Source organism: Filicampus tigris, chromosome 13 (genome assembly GCF_054856515.1).
Source record: "Filicampus tigris isolate MCC_2025a chromosome 13, RoL_Ftig_1.0, whole genome shotgun sequence".
NCBI classification, from domain to species: Eukaryota; Metazoa; Chordata; class Actinopteri; order Syngnathiformes; family Syngnathidae; genus Filicampus; species Filicampus tigris.
In genome coordinates, this window is record NC_141229.1 from 17,075,018 (window position 1) to 17,099,373 (window position 24,356).

At 40.2% G+C, this 24,356-nt stretch overlaps 1 protein-coding gene across 4 annotated transcripts in view; it reads left to right on the forward strand.

Moving 5' to 3' along the window:
* The window catches only part of daam2 (dishevelled associated activator of morphogenesis 2), a 101,959-nt gene that overhangs the window by 16,877 nt on the left and 60,726 nt on the right, over positions 1-24,356 (forward strand). Inside the window, exon 1 of one of the 4 annotated variants that reach the window (XM_086049349.1) lies at positions 23,014-23,156. The exons of the other annotated variants lie outside the window; for them this stretch is intronic. The gene's annotated coding sequence lies outside the window, so the exon portion shown is untranslated. Of the gene's footprint in view, positions 1-23,013; positions 23,157-24,356 lie in introns of those variants that run through there. 4 annotated transcript variants of the gene reach the window in all.

Consider the following 24,356-nt stretch of genomic DNA (forward strand, 5'->3'; position numbering starts at 1 on the left):
AGATGGCAAAACATTTTTTTTTAAAGCCTGTCCCGACCAAATGCCTTCACATTGTGTGGCAGCTGCATGGATTAGCGGTGCCATGTTGCATGAGCAGACTGAATGATATTTGGATTGTTGGAGAAAGCCGAAACGGATGGGGGTCAGTGTAGTGGCAGGGATGTGACCGGAAGGGTTATGTGCCCTTGACCACGTGTATTTGAATTTATGCAAACGAAAGGGGGTGGCTCAGCCGTATTAAGATAGACTACAGCCCCATTGCAGACATTAATGCAGTTGATAAAACATGCCACTGCACTAACCAATGCCATAGTGACTTACTTTGTAGCTATATTACATATTATTCTTAAATCTTAAATAAGGAAGGCAGATTGAATGGACTTTAACCTCTTGTAGAAAGAAAGAAGAGAAGAAAAAAGTGACCCATTGATACTAAGAGGGAGGGCTATCAATGTAGTACTGGTACTTGCAATCCATCCAAGGTTGAAAATCCTCTTAGTCAATGAGAATTAAACAAGATTTTCCAGTTGATTGCAGTGATTTGCGCATGTGTTTAAGTCAATTAAAGATAAGACACGCTATTTGCCTTAAAACCAATAAGCCTTTTCCTTGATAGTGAGCAATATACATCAGAAGGAAAACCAGATGAAAGTAAAGCAAAGGCAAAGATATTTTAATAATTTCAGTATTTCGTGTGGCATATTTGCTGTAGAAAAACAATTCTTTGAATTGTGCCCAATTGGTTGTATTTTTTTAACATGTTTGCTGCCAGGTTGCCTTGGCGACAGGTTGCAGAGCATAAACCCAGGAACAGTTAGGGAACAGTGGGCTGCAGGAAAGCGGAAATGTAATGCACCCTTTGCTGCAGTCCTCTTTCAGTTAAAATGTACATGTAAATGTTTATATTCTCATTACTATACAAGTGAATAAATTCAAGCATGCAGAACTGTGTGCCATTGTTTCGTGTTATTCCATCCAAATTCTTGCCCTAGCCCATGCAACAGAATGGAAGGAAAGGGTCCTGCTGTGATCCATTTGTGCATGCTTACAAGTGTGCACACACATTGAAGCATTGTTGACAGAATTCTAAGTATTAAAGCAGACACTGATCGTAAATCTGCTACTCAGTGCTGTTTAATACTTTGCCATGCATTTCAGTAGAATCCATTTCAACTGAAATTATTTTTCTAATACACTGCATATTCTTCCTAATATAAGAGTCTAAATTTCCCTTAGGTTTGAATTTGAGAGAATTATTGGTCTATATACCTGCTTCTCACTATAGTCCTTGAAAAATAATGAAAGAGATGGGTATGTCTCTAAGTCCAAGTCAAGTCCAAGTCTTTAGGTTCCAAGTCAAATCTCAAGTCCCTGACCACGAGTCCAAGTCAAATCCAAATGTTTAGGTTCACAATTTTACACTTGCATTAGTATTATTATTGCAAATATAAGTCTCCGGTCATATTTAAGTTAAAAAGTCCACATGACATATTCGACGTGGTCCTCGCGTGAGCATCAGAGGTTGTTGTGTGGTGCTCTTTTTTTTTTTCTCCGACCTACCGACTTCATGGATTAGATTTGCGGCACGTCTGGGTAAGGTTTATTGTTAATGTGTAGATACACTATGCAACACGCCACAAGGTTCAACTTCAAAATAAAAGCGCAAAAGTAGGACTGTAGATGGATAGTAATGTCTCATTTAGCTTTTATTTTCCCCCACCCTCAGAAGAAATTGTTGTGGCGGTTGACTTGACTTCGAATTGAGGCCGCTGCATTAGCCTGACAGCAGTCAAGCTGACTAAGTGAGCTCAGACCTGAGCTGGAGCGCATTTTTCAATTTCAAGTGCTGTTGCGCACCGCTTATGTGCGCCCCTGTGCATACATCAATGAGCTGCACACACACACACATGGAGTAAGGAGAGAAAATGAGAGGAAGGCACACCATAGAGACTCGTAATTTCCGAGTAGAGTCCGAATCATGTCTCGAGTCTTTAGTGGACGAGTCTAAATCGACTTGCAAGTCTCAAAGAATAGCAACTTAAATCTCTCATGAGTCCGACCGAGTTTAGAGTCCCCATCCCTGATCAATGGATGAATGACTTATAACTAACTGAATGTTCTTCTAATTGACATTTTCATGCAGCCTAGTTTGGTCTGCTCATTCCAGCATTTTATCCAGTGAAACTAGATTGAGGTTAATCTTGGTAAACTGTTTTACTGTCCTTGAGGGAAAGTACTTGTATTGCTGCTGCTGATGGAGAAGAGAAGAGAAGAAAGGGAACCAACATGCAAGAAAGAAAAGTTGTTGGTCCAAAAATTGTTGGTCCCAACCTGTGCATTTAATTTAAATAGATTGTATTTGGAACAATTTATATTGATTGTATTCCACTAAATCTCCAGAGGTTTTTGTTTTGTTTTGATCCCTCCCATTTTAATGAATACAATATTACACCTATATTGTTTGATAAGATGTTAAGATGGGCTGTAATGAGTGGTGAGTGGTGTAAATAGCACTTTTACTGTTACCTCCCTTACTGTAAATGTTTGTTTGTGTGGAAGGGTTGTCATTCTTAATTATGATGTGCAAGCTATAAAAACAACTGTGACGTAGCAGTCTTATCTCTGCATTTAAATTTGATTTGGCAAGCTTTGACATTAAATCAACTGAGAGTATTGGCCTCTACTCTTGTGGGTTCCTAAAAATCGAAATACTCTGATGTGGTCCGATTGCTTCCTCTGACTGTCTAGCATTTTAGAAACTGGCAGCTAGCAAGCAGTGGATTTATTACACAGTTTTGTTAAAAAGAGCTGCCTGCTGCCAGGACAAGAGCTGCATGACTGAAGTGGATTTTGAGTGGAAAATCTTGTTTCTGAGACAAGGACCCTGTAAAGAAGACAAAACCAGAAACTTGACTATTCCTGGGGAGGGGGGGGGGGTGGTTTTTTTTTTTTTTTTTGACATATCAAGCATGATTTAATTGATTAATCACTGCTTACATACCTACCAATTTTCCATGCCATTCTTGCCACATAAGCAGGCCAACTGCACAGCATCAATGTGTCCTGGAAGAAGACAGATGTATTTCAGGGGCGCTTGGCTAAGGGTGTGTGTCTGACACCCCAGGAAGCTGCACTGGTCTCAGCTGGTTTTAATCAACACCATGATTTTGTGCACAATAGGGCCCCTTCACTCTTGCCCCATTGCCGGCTGCCCCCGATAATAACATGGTCAAATATTTACTGTATGTCTTTTGTATACAGTACACTGTGGCGTCGAGACTGCATACAATGTTTTTGTTCCTAACATACAGTTGCCATTCAAAGCCGTATGACAGGCCCGGCCGCCGCGTGGCTCCTGAGCCACATGCGGCTCTTTGGCTGGTTTCATGCGGCTCCTGAAGCACTTTTCACAATGAGCTTAGCTGGCCACAGCGCGCCGTCATCAACACCATTCATTGTGTATGTGGTGAGGGGTGGATAGCACGGAATGGAGCGTTGCTGGGCGGCACTGCAAGCCTGTATTATATGGGGAGAGATTTGTCTCAAAATGATTCACACAAATACATCTATGATTTTTACATGTATTTCAGATCCACACAAATATTAGTGATTTTCATGTGCTTTCAGAGCCACAAATATATTCGCGATTTTAACGTGTGTCTTAATGTTTGTGAATTTATCACAAACACTTTTTCACACCATGTATGTATGTATGTATGTATGTATGTGTGTGTATGTATATATATATATATATATATATATATATATATATATATAAGTATATATATATATATATATATATATATATATATATATATATATATATATAAGTATATATATATATACATATAAGTATATATATATATACATATAAGTGTATATATATATATATATATATATATATATATATATATATATATATATATATATATATACGTATTTCAGGGCGGCACGGTGATCGACTGGTTAGCACGTCCGCCTCACAGTTCAGGGGTCGTGGGTTCGATCCCGGCTCCGGCCTCCCTGTGTGGAGTTTGCATGTTCTCCCCGTGCCTGCGTGGGTTTTCTCCGGGCACTCCGGTTTCCTCCCACATTCCAAAAACATGCATGGTAAGTTGATTGGATACTCTAAAATTGCCCCTAGGTGTGATTGTGAGTGCGGATGTTTGTCTCTGTGTGCCCTGCGATTGGCTGGCAACCAGTTCAGGGTGTCCCCCGCCTACTGCCCAAAGGCAGCTGGGATAGGCTCCAGCACGCCCCGCGACCCTTGTGAGGAGAAGCGGTACAGATAATGGATGGATGGATATATGTATTTCATGGGATGTGGCCAAATGACATCCACTTCTATATCTTTCTGTGGCTCTTCCAATCTCTCTGTATCTCTGTTTCAACCTGCTGATGACACTCTTAAGATCAGTGCTGATGACACTCTTAAGATCAGTGGCCATTTCTATCTGAGAACGTCCTGTTTGAAGCATCACAATGGCAAGGTACTGTTTATCTGTTGTCAGGTGTCGTCTTGTTCTAATGATGTCCAAATGTGAACAGCATGATGAGGACGACTGTTTAAACACCAGCTCTAAGTGAACCAAGACATTTATCGGTCGATTCAAGGATCAAACACCTGTTGTGAATTTTACCGTTAAAATCTTTGTTAGAGAACAGCAACCTGTGCAAAAAGTCTTGAAACATTTAACAGTTGGACATGTATACTGTTTAGTGCATATATTGTATGTATGCATGTTATGACCCAGACACAAAAGAATAGCGTGATGTATTAAGATCAAATTGTAATTCAGTTATACTGTATTTTATGTTGGATCTCGACACACTTTGCTAATCAAAGCAGCTGTCCAGATCAAGTTGTGAGATTTTGCATCCCTTGTCACAAGGCAACCAATAGACAACAGTATAAGACACATGATCATCTTTTGCAAAAGTAGTGAAGATGATGATGAACACGATGTGCCAGAGGGCTACTTAACTTTGGGAGCCAGTAAATCAGATTAATAACATGTCTGACCCTTCTTGCCATATATGAGGCAGCTGCACAAACGCTCTGTGTGGTTGGCAGGAACACAAGGCACACGGCCTTGACTAATTCTGGTGGGTCAAAGGTTGACTGTGTTTTGGCCTGTGAGTTGCTGTAGTTTCTGGGATTGCCATGCTTAGGTGTTTTCTCTTAAAATTTACAGATGCTGGTTGAAGCTGTGTGGCCTTTCGGTCTTTCGGTCTTGTCCTCTATACTTGCTCATTTGGTTTAACGTATTTAGGCATGCCTTGCACAGAGTGAACAGAGTGTTATCTTTATTGGTTGCTACAAAGGAAGAGATGGCAATCGTGGCCACGAACTAGTACGACTGCTGGTTGTTATTGTGGGATGGCCAAATATTCTTATTGGTTAAAGATTAGCTTCTGTAACTCTATCTTGTATATGATTTGAATACACATTGTTTGACCCATAGCAGATTTATTGAGCTGATGCAGATAGCAATATATGGGAGTAGCACTACAGTCAGTAAAATTAAGACAAGAAAGTACCTGTAATTATTTAGAGGGATAATTATCACATTTTTTTAAAACATTTGTGCCTTCAAACTTGGCAAATATGCTCCTATCAGTTGCAACCATAGTCTATGGTAATACAACCTTACCCGTTCAGACAGCTTGGTTTAGGTTCAATGGTAACATCAGGTTCAAAAAGTTCATGGCCTATTATAACAGACTAAAGGTCACAAAGGTCACAAAAGGCCATGAGCGCAGTCTTGCACCTGTTCACAGGAGGCCTACTTTAGCCAGGCAGATGACTCCCAGATGTTCTTGTGACAGCCATTACAATGTGTAAGGAGAGAGTGGTTCTGTAGTAGAGTAAGCCTAATGTATTCCTTTGTTCTCTGCTGTTTAGAACTCCACTCCTTAGACATACTTCACCATACACCAGCGCCGGCCCTGGGCATAGGCGAACTAGGTGGTCGCTTTGGGCGCCATGTGCCGGAAGAGGCGTCAAAAGGCTTTTAAAACAAAAACCCCCCTCGTACTTGCCAACTTTCCCGATTCATGCCGGAGACTCACAAATTTCAACCCTATCTCCCGCGCATTTCCCGATCAGTGATTTCTCCCGCTAATCCCACAGTTTTACAGTGAAGTCAACAGTTTACATTGTGGGGAATGTGAGGCGATTTCCTCTTCACAGAGAAGAGAGACTGCTCGCTCGGACTCACTGTCAGCCAAGCCACCCAGCGACCACTCATCTTTAGGCACGGCCTTGCTGATATTTTGAAGCGGATCTAATCCCTTCTCTACTGTATAAATACTGTATACGTTTTTTATAGACAATGGTGACCTGCAACCTTTCTCAAAGATTAATGCTGCTGCTGGTTGCTATGGAAAAGTGGTGGCATTGTCCCAGCGTTGCAAAAGATTTACATTACGGCCGTTACGGTTGCGCTAGTTGAAGGAATAATAACTAGTAAATATTTTTATATTTTTTAATATGATGAAATTGCAGCATGGCAATTATAGTTGCGGCCCTGCCATACACGGAGGGACAGATGAAATACTTATTCACAGCATTGTAAAGAAACAATTTACACCTGGATAGGCCCAAATGGAGAATTTAAAATCTTTTCGGGGTTCACTTTCCAGTCACCAAGCACCCCCTCAAGTGGTGTGTGCTGTTTTCTTTGACTAGAGGGATAAATGTCAGTACTGAAATGTAGTCACGGCTGTACAGCTGAGGCTGCACTCTGCAGATAGCTGTTCCCCTGTCGCCACTTACAATAGCAAGAGGAATATGAAAACCATATTTTCAAATGGAAGCATCTGGAAAAAGAAAAAGACCCACTCATTTAGGCAGTTTATTTTTTCTCCATTAGCATTCTCCAGTAGTCCTCCCATTTTAAACGTTTGTTCACGTGATATAAGGTATTTGAAATAATTTCTCATTTGGTATCCAAAATGTTTGCTTGGTGTCTTTCTTTATTTTTTTTAACCAATGAACAGAAAAAGGGAAAAAAGTGGCAATAAATAACATGATTTAAAACAGTTTGTGTTCAAAAGTACTGGAAGGAAGTAAAAACATTAATCCTACCTCTAAGTTTCTCAATAGTTTTTAACTCACAATATCATTAATAAAGTTAATTATTCATATACAGCAGCGGTGCCCATTGCATTGTTCGCGATCGACCAGTAGCTCGCGAAGGGCGTGTCAGTCAATCGCATGGCATTAACTCAGTCACTGCCAGCCCTCCTGCTTTCATGCTACAGTATTGATATAGCTGCCTGTCAATGTGAATGAGTTAAAAAAAAATAAGTAGACTTCCTCCTATCATCCGTTGTGAAATTTGTCACTTGATTGACAAACAGGATAGCCAGTCATACACCTGTTGCATACCTCACCGTGGATGCGCAAACAAGGATGTTACTGGCAAAAGTACCAGTTTCCATTTTGTTTCGTCTACACTTAACTTGATAATAAAATATAAAAAATATTAGGGGAACATATAAGCCAAAGATTTGATTTTATAGATTTTATTTTTGTGGAAGGCATATCGGACTTGCTGCAGAGCATTCGGGCAAGGGGGTACCGGGCGATGTGTTTGCGCACGCCCTCTGTGCTAGAGAAAGACCCGCGGGACGGGGGAGCCATACATCCGAACACCGGTGCGAGGCCGGGTGTCCTTCGGTGGCATGTCGCTTCTGCCGGTTGGTGTTGGGGTAGCGACTTAGGCGTCCGGTTGACCGGCACCGGCGTGCTTGCTGGCGGGCTGAAGGAGAGAATTTGGAGCAGCATTTTCGGGCCATTAAAAACATAAAAACAAGTCTAAGTACCTTTCCAACTTCACTGATGTTCATTGAAAGGTGTGTGCATGGCTCGCTATCAGCAGCTCCTAGTAGGTAGATCATTTGGACTTGGTCATTTAATATGTAGCTCGCATGCTGAAAAAAGTGTGGGCACCCCAGATACAGTATACAGAATAGGCACTGGGTAATGAAAACCTCTTAGCCAATATGGTTAAACAGTATAAAAATCTTCTAGCTACACTTGAGTGTAGTTGGTCGATCATGGACCCGTAGGCCAAATCTGCGTTTGCATATTTGTTGACCATTTAACCATCAAATCCCGAAATCATTCAAATGGTTTATTAATTGTACTTTTGTCATAATAGTCTAAATGTCCAAAGTACAGTTAAATCATAATTGTAAAAGGAGTGCACTTATATAGAGCTTTATCTACAACCTCCTTCAGTTTTTTCAAAACATATCAGAGTGTTTTAAATCCATCCATGTTCTGTTTTACCAGCTAGCAAGTGCCAAGCTAACAGTCTCTCTGGTCCAACATTGAAGAGCGCACGTCACACGACACTGTGCACGCCCCACATATGTACTACGTCACGTGCTTTGCCATCCAAACTAAGTTGACCACCTGTTAGCCGAAGTGGGGACAAGGGGTATGTTTCAGTGGGACACTTTGGGACACTGCTCGGCGAGGTGGCTTCTCCATCCCATAGTTAGACTCACTGATAGTGGTTTACCCATTTCTAGCACAATATAAATATCTCAAACATCATTTTCATCATCGTAAGTGTGATTAATCCACTGATACAGATTCTGCTACAGAAATGTTAATTTATAGCTCAAAGGGAACATTTGAACTAGTACGAATCAATTTTCATTTCAAAAACTTGGAACATGGGCGTAAAGCTAGCTATACGCTTGTTTAGCCAGCACAACATAATGTTAGCTTTAACGTTTGCCTCTCGTTGCTCATTCAGTGGTCTTTTCAGTGGTCCGCCTTTTGACCGCAATCTTGGTGGAGGCAGGGGAAAGCACATTTGTGACAATAGCTTCTGTTCTTCGTCCGACCACAGGCCATCCTCTTGGCTATGCCTGAGTCCGAATAAATTGTTAGGGCTAGCTTTGTGCCACAATCTCCTGCTCGATATGATATAGCATGTTGGACAGTGTGATACACATTTGTCACCTATGCAGCAGTCACTTTGTCAGATAGAGGATCGTTATTAGGCTGGAGGAAGGCGTCCATAAATTTTGATGTCTCTTTCTGTTGGACACATTTCTTGTCCATGAACCCTTGACATTGTATTCTCCTCTATGACCGATTTGAAAACTATGTTTTGCAAAGGAGACAAAAAGCCCTCTCAGTATCCTCCTTGACTCCTGTTACCCACAAATATTGACTTTCCCAATTTTTCCTCTACACACATCTTCTCATTTTAGTTGGTGACTCACTAACGTTAGTTTCTTTCGCCATTTTCGACTTCATAAAAGTGCGCGATCATGTCCCAGCATGTCTGATTTGCATATCTTTTGCGGTGTCATGACAACAACACTAATCTGTTGACTGCAACCTCTCACCCCAGTCAGCTGTTCAACTGAGGGGTGGGTGCGGTGACAGAGCTGAGTTGAACTGTCAAATAATACTAATTCTGTTGCCTCTGGCTCGGGGCGATATCGTGACCAAGTTTTTTTTATTAGAGCGAGCATTGATTTTGCGTGACACGGCCTCAATTTGCCGGACACATGAATTGAGCTTCAAACGCTGCACATGCATGTGTGACGCGGGATGGTTGTTCACACTGATACAAACATCTCTGTGACAACCAACATGCTATGATTCATTCTCAATCGAATCCGAAAATCACGATTTGGCATTTGTTTTTAACGGCCAATTCGTATCTTATTTCGTGCAACCGCCAATTCGTGTTGATTTGGTTTAGAACAAAGGCTGCATTCAGAAATTAATGGGAGGGGAGCGCGCTCTGCCTCTCCTATGCGCTCTCAGAGTAGTGCACTGGCATCAGTGAATTTCCAAATACGTAGTGCACGGGCATCAGTGAATTTCCAAACACGGCCATCAAAATATTGGTGTGATATTTGCATGACTCTTTTTGAAGTATGCATAATGCATCAAGTGAAATTTTGTGTTTCCCTAAATCTAGGGCTGGGCATTTTACTAAAAATTGAGCGTCCGTTATTTGTCATCCGTCTGCAGCATGGGTACCCTTCCATCGTCCGTCATTCGCCTTTTTCTCCAGGCGGAAAAAATACTACCCATCGATAGGCCGTTCCGCCTCTAATTTTAAATGGGCTTCAGTCGGCGATTACGACTAAACTTTCACCGATCCATCACATAAACAAATTGCCCACCTCTGCCTAAATCTTCTAACAGTGGTTTAAATGTATGGTAGAATCTATGAATTATAAAGACTATGCAGTGATAGATTAGAGGTCCAAGGATCAAACCATGACATCATTGGCTTTCATGAAGATGTCATGAGTCAGACAAGTGAAAAGTTGGACCACAGTGAGAAGATGACAACTTTGAGCTGGCACACGTCCAGGCAGACAGCAGAAGTACTGTGAAGCAAGCAGCTGGCTGACCTCTGAGCCTTTTTGTCCAGTCAGCATTAAGGACAAAAACTCAAGTCAGACCGTCAGTACTTTTGCAACACCAAAAATGCAGTCCAGTATGAGCTGGCCAGTACAAATGACTGGAATCAATGCCTGTTTACTCTGAGTTAATGCTGCATAAAACCAGGTATTTGTGTTGGATGTAGAATGGGTGAGAAGCAAATTGTACAGGAGGAGGAAGGAAGAAAATTATCAAGGCATGGCAATATCAGCAGGAATTTCACTATAAACTCAAAAGTAACCGCAGTTATATTTAGCTTTTTGGCTGTTTTTCTCTGTAAGCATTTGAAAGATAGACTCCATTTGCCCTCCACTCTTGTGCCACTGGAGTGACATACTAACCAAGGTAACTTAGGGTTTAAAAAAACATACTTACAGGTAAACAAGAGCTGTTTGGGTGAAAGAAGGCCCAAACAAATAATTAGGAAAAATACAGTAAAACAATTTGGTCAATGCTCCAAGTTGGCGCCAGCGGTTAGCTTTAGAGGAGATTGTGTCCTGTGCCACGTTTGAATCTGGCATGTCTTTGCTTGTGTCAATCAGCTTTAAATTAGGAGACTGATTGGAGGCCACTTTGGGAGAACATCTTTGGGCTACCCAATATCCTCCCATTCCAGTCATGTATTTGCTCTTCCACTCAACAACATTTTACATTAATCACCATTACTGCATTGATTTTGGCTCCTCCACCTATGGGTGTGGACTTTTCTGCAGTTCCTTATCCAGGAACTCAGTTTAGACTGTATCAGAGCAGACTTTACACAGCTGACTGACTGGTGACTTGACAGCTTGTGAATGCTGATTTTACTTCCATGTTGAATCTATGCCTCACTTCACTGCACACTCACCCTAGGCACGTATTGCACATTTTGTTTTTGTTTTTAATTAAAACCAAGATAAGTTAAATTTCAAGATTTCTGTTATTTTGAAATTAGGGTGAACTTTATTTACCGGTAATCTCAAAAACCATAGGGAGTTACCGGTTAAGTTTTCATTCAACTTTTTAAGACAAGCTGATGACGGTGGGAGCTGCCAGAACCTTTTTGTAAATGTTTTACAACAAAGATGTATATTTTCTAAAGCAGGGGTCCCCAACCACCGGGCCGTGGACTGATACCGGGCCACAGGCCACTTTAGATCGGGCCGCAAGGATGAAAGAATGAAAGAAAACAAAAACATACAGTACTTCTGGTTTGTTTAATATCCGAGGCTGAAAAAATATTTTATTTTGAAAAGTGACCAGATTTTGTCCGTTGCATCTATCTATGACTGACTCTTAACGCATGTCAAGTTGTCTCCGTCGTGTAAAGCTAATAATACACAAGCTAGCAAATGAGTAAAATAAACAGACCCTATTTGGAAAGTTTCTTTGCAATGGGGAAAAGGCCCAGTGAGAATTCAACACAAGAGCCTACCGATGCCCAAGATGAAAAAATGGTACATTTTACAGACAATGCCAGAAGGCCTACTTGAAATTTGGATTTATGGCAACAAGTGATCCCCCCCCACCAACACCAACACCTACACACAAACACACCAACGCCCCGAACCTTGCCCCTCCTCTTTTACCACTCAAATTAATGGATAAAGATTACTCTTATTTATATCATCGACAAACAGTTAAATTTAGACTTCATATTGATTCTTTCTGTTTATGTAACTAATCTATAACTAAAATAAGAGTTTGTTTGGCATATCCACAAAGGTGCCGACTAGTTACTAAGAGTCACCAGAACATATTTGTCTCTGCTGTTAGCCTTGCAATAATACATTACTAAGACTAAAAGGCTCACAAAACTAACAGATGCTATTAGAAACCAATGTGAAAGTAAGTCAGAAAGTATGAAAAACATCACAGCTATAAGATAATGAGTCTTAAAATAATTGTATTGATGGGTCTGACTGATGTTTGTTTGTCTTGCTGTCTGGTGTGATGATATTTCTCCAGAGGGTTGATTTTGCAGATCAGGTGATGATGTTTTTAATTTTAGCATGACCTGAGTACTCCCAACAATGACAGCTTTCTTTCTGGTAACCTCAAGCAACCTAGATCGTGCCTGGGCAGCACCAAGAGATTACATCCTGCAGCTGACCCCTCACTGCATGAGGTCTGCGGCAATACTTTGTACAATCAAGAAGTTAACTCGCATCTGTAATTAATTGGCCTACAGGGAATCATCTTCCTTTGTGGGTGATAGGTTGTTCCTAATGAAATGCATGTGCTTATGTTCATGTGTGTGCTTTTGAGCACGTGCCAGTGTTGAGGTGCCGTTCCAGGAAAAGGAGTTTCCTTTGGGCATTGTGAAGGCCCTCCACCAACCACAGGCTGCTTAGTAAGGAAATGTGAGGCGCGGTGATGGAATTGTGGGTATAGGTGTAAGGCAGGCTGTAGGCTACAAAGGGTCATTTCCCCTTTATATCTTGGACTCTCGCAAGAGACACACACATGCACATACGTATCAAACGCTCTGAATGATACATACTATACAAACTGTATGTAAAGAAAACAAAGTGTCTCACCATTAGAATTTTTGTATCGTATATGCAGTTAGAGCTGCGGTGGTCTTGAGCAAGGCACTTGAGCAATGTACACTCACTCCCTCCAGGTGCACATTACCCACTCAGTGTATTAACTGGCAACTTAGAATAACAGAATCAATTAGTCAGACTGAGACTGAGATGCATGTGAACACTGACTAAAATTGGGGGAAAAAAATTTAATTATTGGTTAATTAATGCAGTTACACATCTGGATTTTTCATCTCCGTGAAAGCTTTTGTGCATGAACATGCGACGGCAGTTCATATTTGAATTGCCACAAAAGCAGTGGGCGAGACTTGCCACACGTGAAATGTTACAGCAGAACCCGACCGACACGCTGCAAGTGCCCAGGCTCGCACAGTGCAGTTGATGCCGTCCCAATACCGCCCCGCGCCTGTTGTAATGGAAAAGCAACAGAGGCCGTGCGGCGTGGTGCCGGGCCAAGCGAGTGGTGTGGTTTGGGGCTAATGGAAAAGAAGCATTATTGCTTCACTTATGGTGTGTACTTTTTCTGTGGTCACTATTAAATGGCTTAAATTCAGAGCTAGTGTTTACATATATTTGTGTAATAGAAAGGAATTGCAATAATGGTATATCAATCTTAATATGGTTCCTGTAAAAGGGATATGATACCAAAGATGGGAAATGATTATTGCAAGTCGTATGATGAGAGAGGGAGGAAATGGGGGCGGGGCAGAGAAGAAGCAGGGACAATGTCAACAGTTCAGCTCTCAGCTCTGACAGCTGAAACTAAGCTCAGACGTTCGGTGAGAGAAAGCAGACTTAAGACAGCATTTTGGGCTAAAAGAGATTGCAGAATATAGAAATGCCTTGGAAATTTGGTGGAAAGCTCCAAAAATCAAAAAATTGTAATGAATATTACAGTAGATGACTACTTAGCAGTTATGTAAAATCTGTGAGACTTGAACTCTCCTTTATTCCATGTGACACAGGAGTGATCCATCTCTCAGCGCGTGAGTGAGATACTTGATCTTGATATTGATACTTTTAAACTCATTTGTGGTCATTGTGACTAATCGCTGTGTTGTATTGCCGTTCACTTGGTCGGGAAACCTAGCTTCTCTTCGCACCACATCTCTCTAATGATTCCAGCTAGAAAAAAAATGACTGATACATTTTGCCATTGTATGAATCCCATTCCAATAATACGATTCCATCTTTTTATGTTGCTGTGTTTAGAAGTAGTGTAGACTGGAGGTCATAAACGGTAGCAATTGCAGGGTAGTGAAACACGCATGTTGCACTCTCTCTCCAGAGGTGTTGACATGTGTCTGCATTTACCTACGTGTGTGGTTGTGTATGAAACCACAAAAGCTTTTATGGCTAACAGACTTCCACTTTCAGCCAAGGTTATATTGTTTTGGTAAGTGCTGCACAAAAAACAATTTCTTGTTCACGTCTGCTTGTTGAACAGAGAAGCAGGTGAAGAACATTTTAAAGTGGAATTACGGCCTGGTCGAAACGTGTTTAATCTGTTCGTTTTCCCCCTTGATACAATTAGTTTTGTGACATCAACCTAATTTAATCATTTTTAGTCTAAATGGTCCTGATCCCTCTTCTTTGTTAGTGGGAATTGGGGAGGGCAATACAACAACATTATAACTGAATTCTGTCGCTTGTGCATAATTGAAGCAATTATAATTGAGGCAAACTGGAGTACACAATTAGCTGCAACCAGCACAATCGCTGATGAATCAATCCCAACCAGTTTGTGGCCTAAATTAGAACAATTTAAAAAAAACAATGCAAAATAATGGCTTTGTATATTTATTATATAATACGATAAGTTTCTACAACTAAATTTAACACTTGACTTTCTGAGCTACATATCTTGTTCAAGCCATCACTTATGGAAGGATTTAAACTGACGCACAGAAAAATTGTACAGCACTGAAAATAGATTAATGATGACTGTTCAATTTAAGTGGATAAAACTAGTATTGAACATTAAATATTGAACAAGCAAGAACGTACTGATTTCATCCTATTTATTTATGGCCCGGTCGGGCCAGCGTGTGTGAATTTATGGCCCAACAGACACACAGTGGCCACCACGCCACTGTTCAGCTATCTTGTAAAAACCTGCTCTCTTTGTTTGAATGCTCATTTTAGTTTCATGTCGACCCCTTGCATGTTTCCCAAGGGTACCCAAATATACAGTGGAAGTTCCACCAACATAAAAACACTTTCTCAATTTCCAGGGTTCCCCGTTTTAAAGCGTGAAAGCCATGCCTGTCCCAGTTAGGCTGTCAGCTTAGCGTTAAATCCTCACTGTGTGTCAAATGCACGCTGATGAAAGTTTTATGCATCAGCACTCCAAATTTCCACATATGAAATTGGTTATGGATACCATTTGTACGGTTTTCCTTAGTCTGATATTTTATGGATGGAAAACATTCCATACAGACACCTCAGTTCTTTTTCTTTCGAAGTTTGACTTTTACTATTGCTTTTACTACAGCCGGCGTTTGTATTCACATACTGTCAATGAGAGAGGTAAAAGAATACAAGGCAGAAACAAACACTCTTGTAATTTATTCTTTGCAATAGTTAGATTAAACACAAGCATTACTGTTAGAGTCACGGGGCCTCACATCTTGTCCTTGTTATATGTTTGCTTTATGAACAAGGTAATGTAGACATTTAAGTGTTTATTCTCCATTCATGCTTGTGTGCCGAGGGTCAAGCAGTGTGACAACCACTAAAAGATTCAACATGTCGGGAAGGTGTCAGTTAGAGTTGAAGACTCACACGTTGCATTCATACTCTGCTGCATCCCCTGCTGCCGTCAGCACTCTTGGGTGTTTGCATATTTTATTGAACATTATTGATGTACGAAGTGCTCTCTCAGGATTAGTTGAGAGTGAGGCAGTCACTTAGCTACTGTAAGACCCTTTATCGCATCAGCCCTGCTGTTGACTGGAAGCTGAATGACCTTTTCATTAGGATAGCTAAAAAACAGGAACTATGTTTGAAAAGCTGCTTAAATATGACTATCAGATCATTCGGGCGGGATTACCATCATGTTATTTTATACATAAAGTGTTTACAGAATCTGCAGAACCAAACTCTGGTATACTAGAAGAAATGATGCATGCCCCCTCTGTCCTTCATGGGTAGTCCCCACATTGACTGGCACTATTGTGCCAGTGACACACTTTTTGGGCTTATGATGTGTAAGCATATCTCCTCTTTACAGTGCCTCAATTGAGTGTTAAATTACTTCAGGCTATTTTAAAAAACTGCTGGTCCCTTCATAGGGCTACCCCTATTTGTGTGCCTAAAACTGTCCTAGTAGAGAATTCCAGGCATTACCCAGAAGTCCCTTGTCTTCTGTTGCAGCTGTTGACCTCCCACAAGCAGTATTAATAGCTTCATGAATGCAAAGTATACTACAGTCTTCATTTCATGACATGGAATTTTTATTTTGTAGCAGACAAGAAGGTGAGCAATGCAAACTCATTCCTAAGATATGTTATGAAACAGCATGTTTTTTATAATTATAAAATAAACCGTTTTTTAAGTCCACAATGTATCTTCATTACACAAAATGTATCCTGAGTTAGGGCTGTGAAATTAATTGAAATTAAATTACGATTTCAATTATTACACACCACGATTACAAAATTGGCATAATCGTAAAAAAAGATTATTAACACTAATACTCCGCCGCACTGCCCTCTCCAAGCTAGCTAGCTCAACTCGGAGAAAAGCTAGCTAGCCAGCCAACCGAAGTACTTTAATTTATACATTTGCACTTTAATGTTTTTTTTCAAATAATTAATTTAATAAATGTTGTTGCGTCCAAAACAAACTTTAATTATTATCAAAGAATTTTGTCTTAATATTTTTTACATGTTTAAACCTGTTCTTGTTTTGTAGCAAGAAATAAATAATCGTTTGAATAATCGTGATTTCAATTATTACCAAAATAATCGTAATTAATATTTTTTCAGAATCGAGCAGCCCTATCCTGAGTAGAGATAGACCGATATGTCATTTTTCAGGGCGGATACCGTTACTATTAGTAGTAGTCAAGGAGGCCGATAACCGATATTTGGAGCCGATATTCATTTTCAGTAAAAGAAAAATATTGGCATCAAAATCTGAAAAAAAAAATGTTTAACTCTTAACTTTGTTGAAACACCTTTCAGCATATATTTATTGAACATTTTTTTTCAGATTTTCATATGTATTTTTGACAATATAATTTTTGGGGGGGAAAAAGTTCAGGGACCACAAAAGGTCATCAGCATGTCTTAAAAAGTTAAATGAAAACTTAAACAATAGCTTCATGAAGTTTTATACATTCAATGAAGTCTTCTAAAATTTCTTGCAAACTTTCACATATCTTTGGTTTAATTTCAGCACAGTTTTACATTTATATATATTATTGGCCAGCAGATTTATAAAAAAAAATAAATAAATAAATAAAAGCCAACGCCGATATTGGTCAAAATGCCGAATATCGGCGTCGATAATCTAATACCTAATCCTGAGGTCACCAATAATGTAGTGGTTCATTCGCTTGACTTCTGTGAGGGCAAAATGGGTTCTGTTCCAACTCAGTCATTGGTTGTCAGTTTCTATATGTGCCCAGTGATTGATGAGCAACCAGGCCTCTGTATAGTCCCCCTTACACACGTTATCAACCCTGAAGAGGATAAGTGGCATCGAAAAGGGATGGATGGATGGATGTATGGGTGGCTGGATGGATGAATGGGTGGTTTCTGCAAGTGTGTCATTTGGCAGCGAGCACAAATGATGTCTTTCAAGAATGTTTAGATTGTTGGGCACCCAACATTGTTTCAAACTTGGTAGCCAGCTCAACTATTGGATTTATGTGAAAGAAAATTCACTTATCAAAAAATATGGTTGCCTACGTCCGGAACACATGACTGTGGTGCTGCCCCCATATGGAATACAAACCATTTTATCTGGCAAGGGTTATAATTTAGGGGTTGAATCTTAAAAAAATCGATGCCAAGGATTACATTTCATCTAACATATGGCAACATTGGATCTGGTGGAATGTAGTCTAGTAATACTTGTAATCTGGTTTGAATTATGAGAATAAGATGTGAATTGCAAAGGTACAGCACAAAGCGTTCCATTAGTGAAGGTCTACTTTAACAGCTTTATTATTTGTCACGTGAAACTTATCTTCTCCTTTTGCAACATGTGGATGAATTTATAATGATCCTAAAACAATCTGAAGTCTGAAGAAAGTGAACAGAAATCAATGCGCCAGCCCTTTGAAATTTCGCCACACAAAGATATTGATGCCTCTCAAATATTCATATATCTTCCAATATCTTCCTTTTATCCGTACAGCTTGTCAGTGGGTTTTAGCAATTGAAAACGTGTCCAGGTTTTCCCCCCAGTGTTTTATAAAACAGATTTTTTTTCTTGCAAACTTGGGTTCTTGTACTTGGCTCTAACATCATTAGTATGTCAGTGACATTTCAATAAAACAAACAAACGATACTATCGTTTATCGTGTTGGTTTCTGGATTAATATATTCTCTGGAAAAATGTGTTATCCTGACAGGCCTACCGATATCTATTATTAAGCCGTCGGCTTCTCTCCCACCAGGCTTAGCAAGTTTTCTGGGGGAAACCCTGTTGCCTATAATCAGTCCCTGCAACCGTTCAATTTTAGGTAGTGTTTTCGGCACATCAAAGCAAAACATCTAAATGCACTATGCCGCAAACCCTTGCGCTTCTTGTGGTCTATGTGATCATGACCACTCCACACACCAGGAAATGACTTCTTTTTGCATGAATCAAACCAAATGAAACTACTATTAAAGACATCCCTCGAGGATTAGAAACGTATAGCCACCCTCCTCTTTTTCCAGTGGTTTGGTCCAAGCATTTCCTTTTTATTGGTGAGGTGGGTTACTGTGCCTCCCTGCCCTGTTAAAACCAGCAGTGCTTGTTTGTTTTCATGTAAAATGGAAGCAAACAAGACCTTAGAGAATTCTCAAAGGTTGGCTGTGAAACAGCAGTGGAATGGTTTAGGATTTGCTATCGAAAGCAAATCCTAGGTAGTAAGGGAGACATTTTGCTCGTTTTTTAAAAGAAGTCTGTTTGAAATTAGAAAATTGTGGTCAGCTTGTAGAGCTTTGTTTAGATTTAACAACTTGGAGTGAAAAGCATCAACTACCGATGGCATGTTTGCTTGAATCATCTGTCTTGCAAAAGAGCAATAACCCCAGAACACTTGCAATGATTCTTTGCTTCCATTGGCCGCCTAAAAATAGCTGTCTGTAAACAAATAAAATGAGAAATGTCTCTATCTGAATATAATTGCCCCTTGGGGTGAGTTTTACAATCCACTGTAAGCAACAGGATTAACCATGCAATAGTTTAGGAATGAATTATAATTGCCTTCACTTAGTGTAAGAGGAGCTAGTTTTTTATCGACTGAATTCTATATATTCAGTATTTTCTAAATGAACACTTTGGTACATTCTTAAAAAGACCGCTTTTGTGGGCGCAATGGGGTCCATGGAAGACAACAAAAGTTTAATTGATGACAAACAATCACGTGTATAATATTGTGGTAACGAGATTAATTTGCATTTAGGGTTATGCTGTGACCTGTCACTGTATCTCTTGTCTTTGTTTTAGTGCAACTTTGAATTGGCAATGAGGGTTCTGCGGTAATACGGACAGCCCATGCTGTCTAAAAATAGCAACAGGTGTCACTTTCAACACATCATTTAAAAAAAAAAAAAAAACTGCAGCACATCAGGACCTAATATGATATCAAATATAATTTTTTGATAGCATATAATTGTGCAGTTGTGTACCTTAACTTTTTTTTTCCACTACTCGGGAACTCTATCTCCGATTGGGTGACAAGTTCAGTTAAAAATATCCACCAATAAGCTTGTAAGGGCTGAAATTCCTATTCTATTAATTCTACATTGATGCCTCAAAATTACTGTGACATTTAAAATGCTTTCCCTTGCCCTAAAAACTACACTTGGATAACTCAAATGGAACATTATTTGTGAAAAGAGCTGTGTGGGCAGTAGAGTAGGCCATGCTGTTTAGTAATCAATTGTTTTTTCCTGAATTTGTCTGTTATGGTGTTTTTTAGAGGCCTTTGGAATTAAGTGCTCATTCCATGTTTTTTTCCCACGGAAATTGCACAAAAATGGCAGCCACTTGTCTTGTTGCAGCTTTGTTTGTGTGCAGGTGCAAAACCAAAGTTTTGATTTCCACAAAAGGTTTTGTTAAGGCAAAGGAAGAGATCCCACGGCATGTTAGTGCGTGCTAATGTTTTAGATAAGTTATGGTTATGTATAAGTCTGTAATTAAAATACAGTATTGTACCTTCAGGGGTACAATGGTGTGTAACTGATTTGGCACCACCAAGTAATCACAATGCTTTTTTTTTATGCCACCTGAAATTTTGGCTCTCAAAAAGTTGGATTACACCAGTAACACTTTTGGATACATGTGTGTTGATTGAAACTCAAGGGACATTATTGAATCCCTACTTTAGTCTTATGTACTAGCGACGCTGTTTGAGGACATAGCTCCGAGACCGACAGTTGAACAGGTTTTCAGCTGTCTCATATTCATAGCTTCCCATATCTGATTGCAAAGAGGAAGTAATTGAAAGAGGCACAGTAATTATGGTGGTTACAAAGAATGGCAAGGGGGGCTCAGGGAAAGGGTGGATTTCCGATCCTTCGAAACTTCCTGGAAGATGCACGTAGGCACAAAATCGATAAAGACAACGCTTCATGTCAAGGCACCACAAGCTCTCGCAAAGTGTTATTTGATTCTGTTCCAGTACTGTATTGCGGGTTACTTACAGTGTTCGTAAGTTTGTAGGTGACACAAAAGCGGTCTTTCTTGATGTTGCTGCATTTTTAAAAAATACGATTCCTATGTTTGTTTTTTAATTGGTTCCCTTTGCTTTTCATGTTGAAATCAGAAAAATGAAAAAAATGATAAGCAGCTTGCAAAGGTACAAAAAATACAAACTTGACAAGGCTGCAGGATGGAAATGTCCAAATCAAGTCCTTAGTCCCATTCATTATTCTGATTCATGTGATCATGAGTGTCATGAAATCATCGGCCTGCCAATATGAACTCCAGAGGCACAGGTGTGCTTTCAGAACGAGCACAGGAAGGCATTGCATCGAAATGTACTGTGAAATCCTGTTGAATCATCCGCTATCAGCTCTGGTCATTTGTTCTTTAAGGCGGTAGCTCTCTGCTTACCACTGAGGTCATTACCAGAATAGTTGGGTGATGTCACCACTCAGGAATTTGAGTGCACTCAGTGGTCATTTCGCATGTATACATTCCTTTGTTCATTGGTTTAGCTTGTATTTAGCTGTTCAATCACAACATCACCTTTATACATTCAAGTGTTGTATGCACAATTAAAAAGAAAAAAAACCTCATGCATCTTAGTTCTATGGCCATGTATGCTCCATTACTATAACGGCTCTTCTCACAATATGACCTTTGACCGCAGTAAGGTTAGACTAATGTTTTTTCCCCGATGGCCTGAAACAGTAGCCGTGGGTGGGCCACGGTTCTCCCCGAGAGAATGAGCTCTCTGTGTTTAAGGTGATTTGGCTTGGAGTCAATTGCTTTGTAAGGGGATCAAAAATTGAGGCTTGGTCCATTAGTCATTAGACAGACAAGCGGACACAAGGGAGGGAATTTTGGTGAGGGCATGTCTGGGGCACCAGCATCCAGTGGGCATTGCTCATATTGCTCCAGTAAACACAGTTGGATGTGATGGGGGTTTTTTTTTCATGACAAGTTATTGAGTGTGAGCAAGCTTGCCCCTTTTCTCTGTTCTTCCTTTTACTTTTCAATAGCAGGTTGAACAAGCATGACACAATGCCATGAAGGCAAGTTTGCAAGTCCAGAAATATGCGTTGTTGATGTTTTCTCATTTGCTGCGCGTGCTACATCTATCCGGAAGTTAATTTTGACCACCTAATTCATGATGTTTAGTTATGGTGGCCATGCACATCGATTGCCGCTAAGAAGGTATTTAAACCGCTTCACTTTTTTCACATTTTATTTTAAGCATTGATCCAAACCTGATTCAAATTTCCTAAAAATTCAGCATGTAACACCTCGTAATGAAAACATGAGCACACATTTGTTTTGTTTTTTTGTTTAGGAGTATGTATATTAACTCATTCATGCCAGACATTTTCAGACCATCTTTTACCCTAACATTTAAAAAAAATATGAATATGTTCCTGGGATTGAATGGCTGGACTGTGAAAAGACAAATACATTTGTCAATGGCAGTGAATGAGTTAAGTGACAAATCTAAAAAGTAATTACTTTACATAAGTATTCAACATTGAGCTCAGGTACATCCTGTTTCTCAAGGTACCCTTGAGATGTTTCTTTACAGTTGAATTAGAGTCCGCCAGTTGTAAATAGATTTGATTGCACGTGATTTAGAAAGATACATACTGATTTGTATAAGGTCCCTCATTTGAGCATGCATGTTAGAGAAACAAACCAAGCATGACGTCAAAGCAATTATTTGGAGACCACACAGATGCACAGGTCTGTGGAACGTAGGGCTGGCCAATTTTGCCTAAAAATGAAATCTTGCATGTTTTCACCCCAAAAAATTGATTAATGATTTTTTTCCTTTTTTTTTTGTTCTTTTAACAAAATAAGTAAAAATGACAAAGTGACCTTGATGGATATTGTGGTGAGGAAATGAAATCATCCAGGCACAGATGTTTGATAGACTGATGCATGGATATATTGACACCACTTCTACCTTGCACAACACATACATACACCTGCTTTCAGAAACACACACGCACACACACGCACACACACACACTCTCTCTCTCTCTTTCTTTCTCTCTCTCTCTCTCTCTCTCTCTCTCTCTCTCTCTCTCTCTCTCTCTCTCTCTCTCTCGTCACTGCTGCTCCCTCCTCCTGCACTGACCTACTTCCAGGCACAGGGGACCATGCAGAGAGTTAGAGGCTTGAATGAGAAGTGGCAGCAGTATCTCCCTTTAAAACTCGCTCCCTCCTTCCATCACCTTCCTCACATCATTGTCTTTCTCTCGCTATGCTTGGCTACACTCCACACCAAGACTCAGAGTTGCCGACAGGCTCGTCTCTCTGCTTCAGGGCTCACGGTGTGTGAGTATGCAAAGTGCGCTCACATCTGAGCCTCTAGTGGGAGTGTGTGATTTTTAAACGTGTGAACATGTGAGTGTACGGCTGTATGCGCACCGTGCAGCATGAGCAAGGAGTTCTTCAAAGTGATTCTGTGGTTTCACTCTTGCCACAGGAGTGTGTGCATGTGTGTTTGCAGAATCATTAGGAGCAGCAGACATACACACACACACACTATGATGACTCCAATTGGCACCTGTTTTTTGAAAGCCAAAGAATGACTTTTTCTGTCAAGCATTCAAATTTCCTCCAAGTTCTGCATTATTTAATACACCATTGTATTGATTACTGATTATAAATCAGGGGCCAATAATCAATTTTAGATATAGTGAGGTCATTACTAGTGACGTCGAATACTAAACTATACGGTAAACATTTCCAGGGTGCTGGTCGACCTCTCATTTGTTCAGATTTGGAAACAATGTTTCCCGTTGCAAATAACGGAAATAATCTGTTCCATGGTCAAATCTCCTCTTTTCTTTTCTGTTCAACTTTCAGCACAAAGGGTCACATTCTCCCATGTGCTTAAGTCAGAAAAGGCGCGTGGCTGTGTGCATTCCTGGCTGCGTAAATTGTCAGGTTCACTCAAATCAGTCATTCACGCGGAATCATGACAGATGATCACTTTGCATGGAGCAAGTCAAATCTGATCCTGTGCGCATGCTGCGTGCATTCTCCACTGGACTTTAGCATGTTTCCTTTTAAGTGCTCCAGAGGCTGGAGTAAGTCCTGCTCTGAAGGTGAAATATGAATCATTTTGCACTTTAAGTTTGGATTCACTTAACTCCTCGGCGGTGACTGAAATCTGCTATTTGCCCGCACATCTGCTGAGCATTTCTCGACTGAATCACAAAGTGCCTGTTTGGGAACAGATGTTTTACTTTAGTTCTGATGTGTACCAACCCTTTCAATGCCATTGAGAAACCACTGAGACAACCAGCTCGTTTGAATTTTTTTTAAGATGGCCACATTGCAAGATAAAAGCCTTTGAATTCTTTGAGATTTGTTGGATTTCTTTATACCTTGGCCATAGAATAGGATCTGAACAACATGTAAGTCACAACAGTAGACAAACACAGTGTTTGATCCCCTGGGCAACTGACTCCTCCAAGAAATAAATGGGGTCAGGAGTCAGGCAACCTAGAGTCCAATCAATGTGA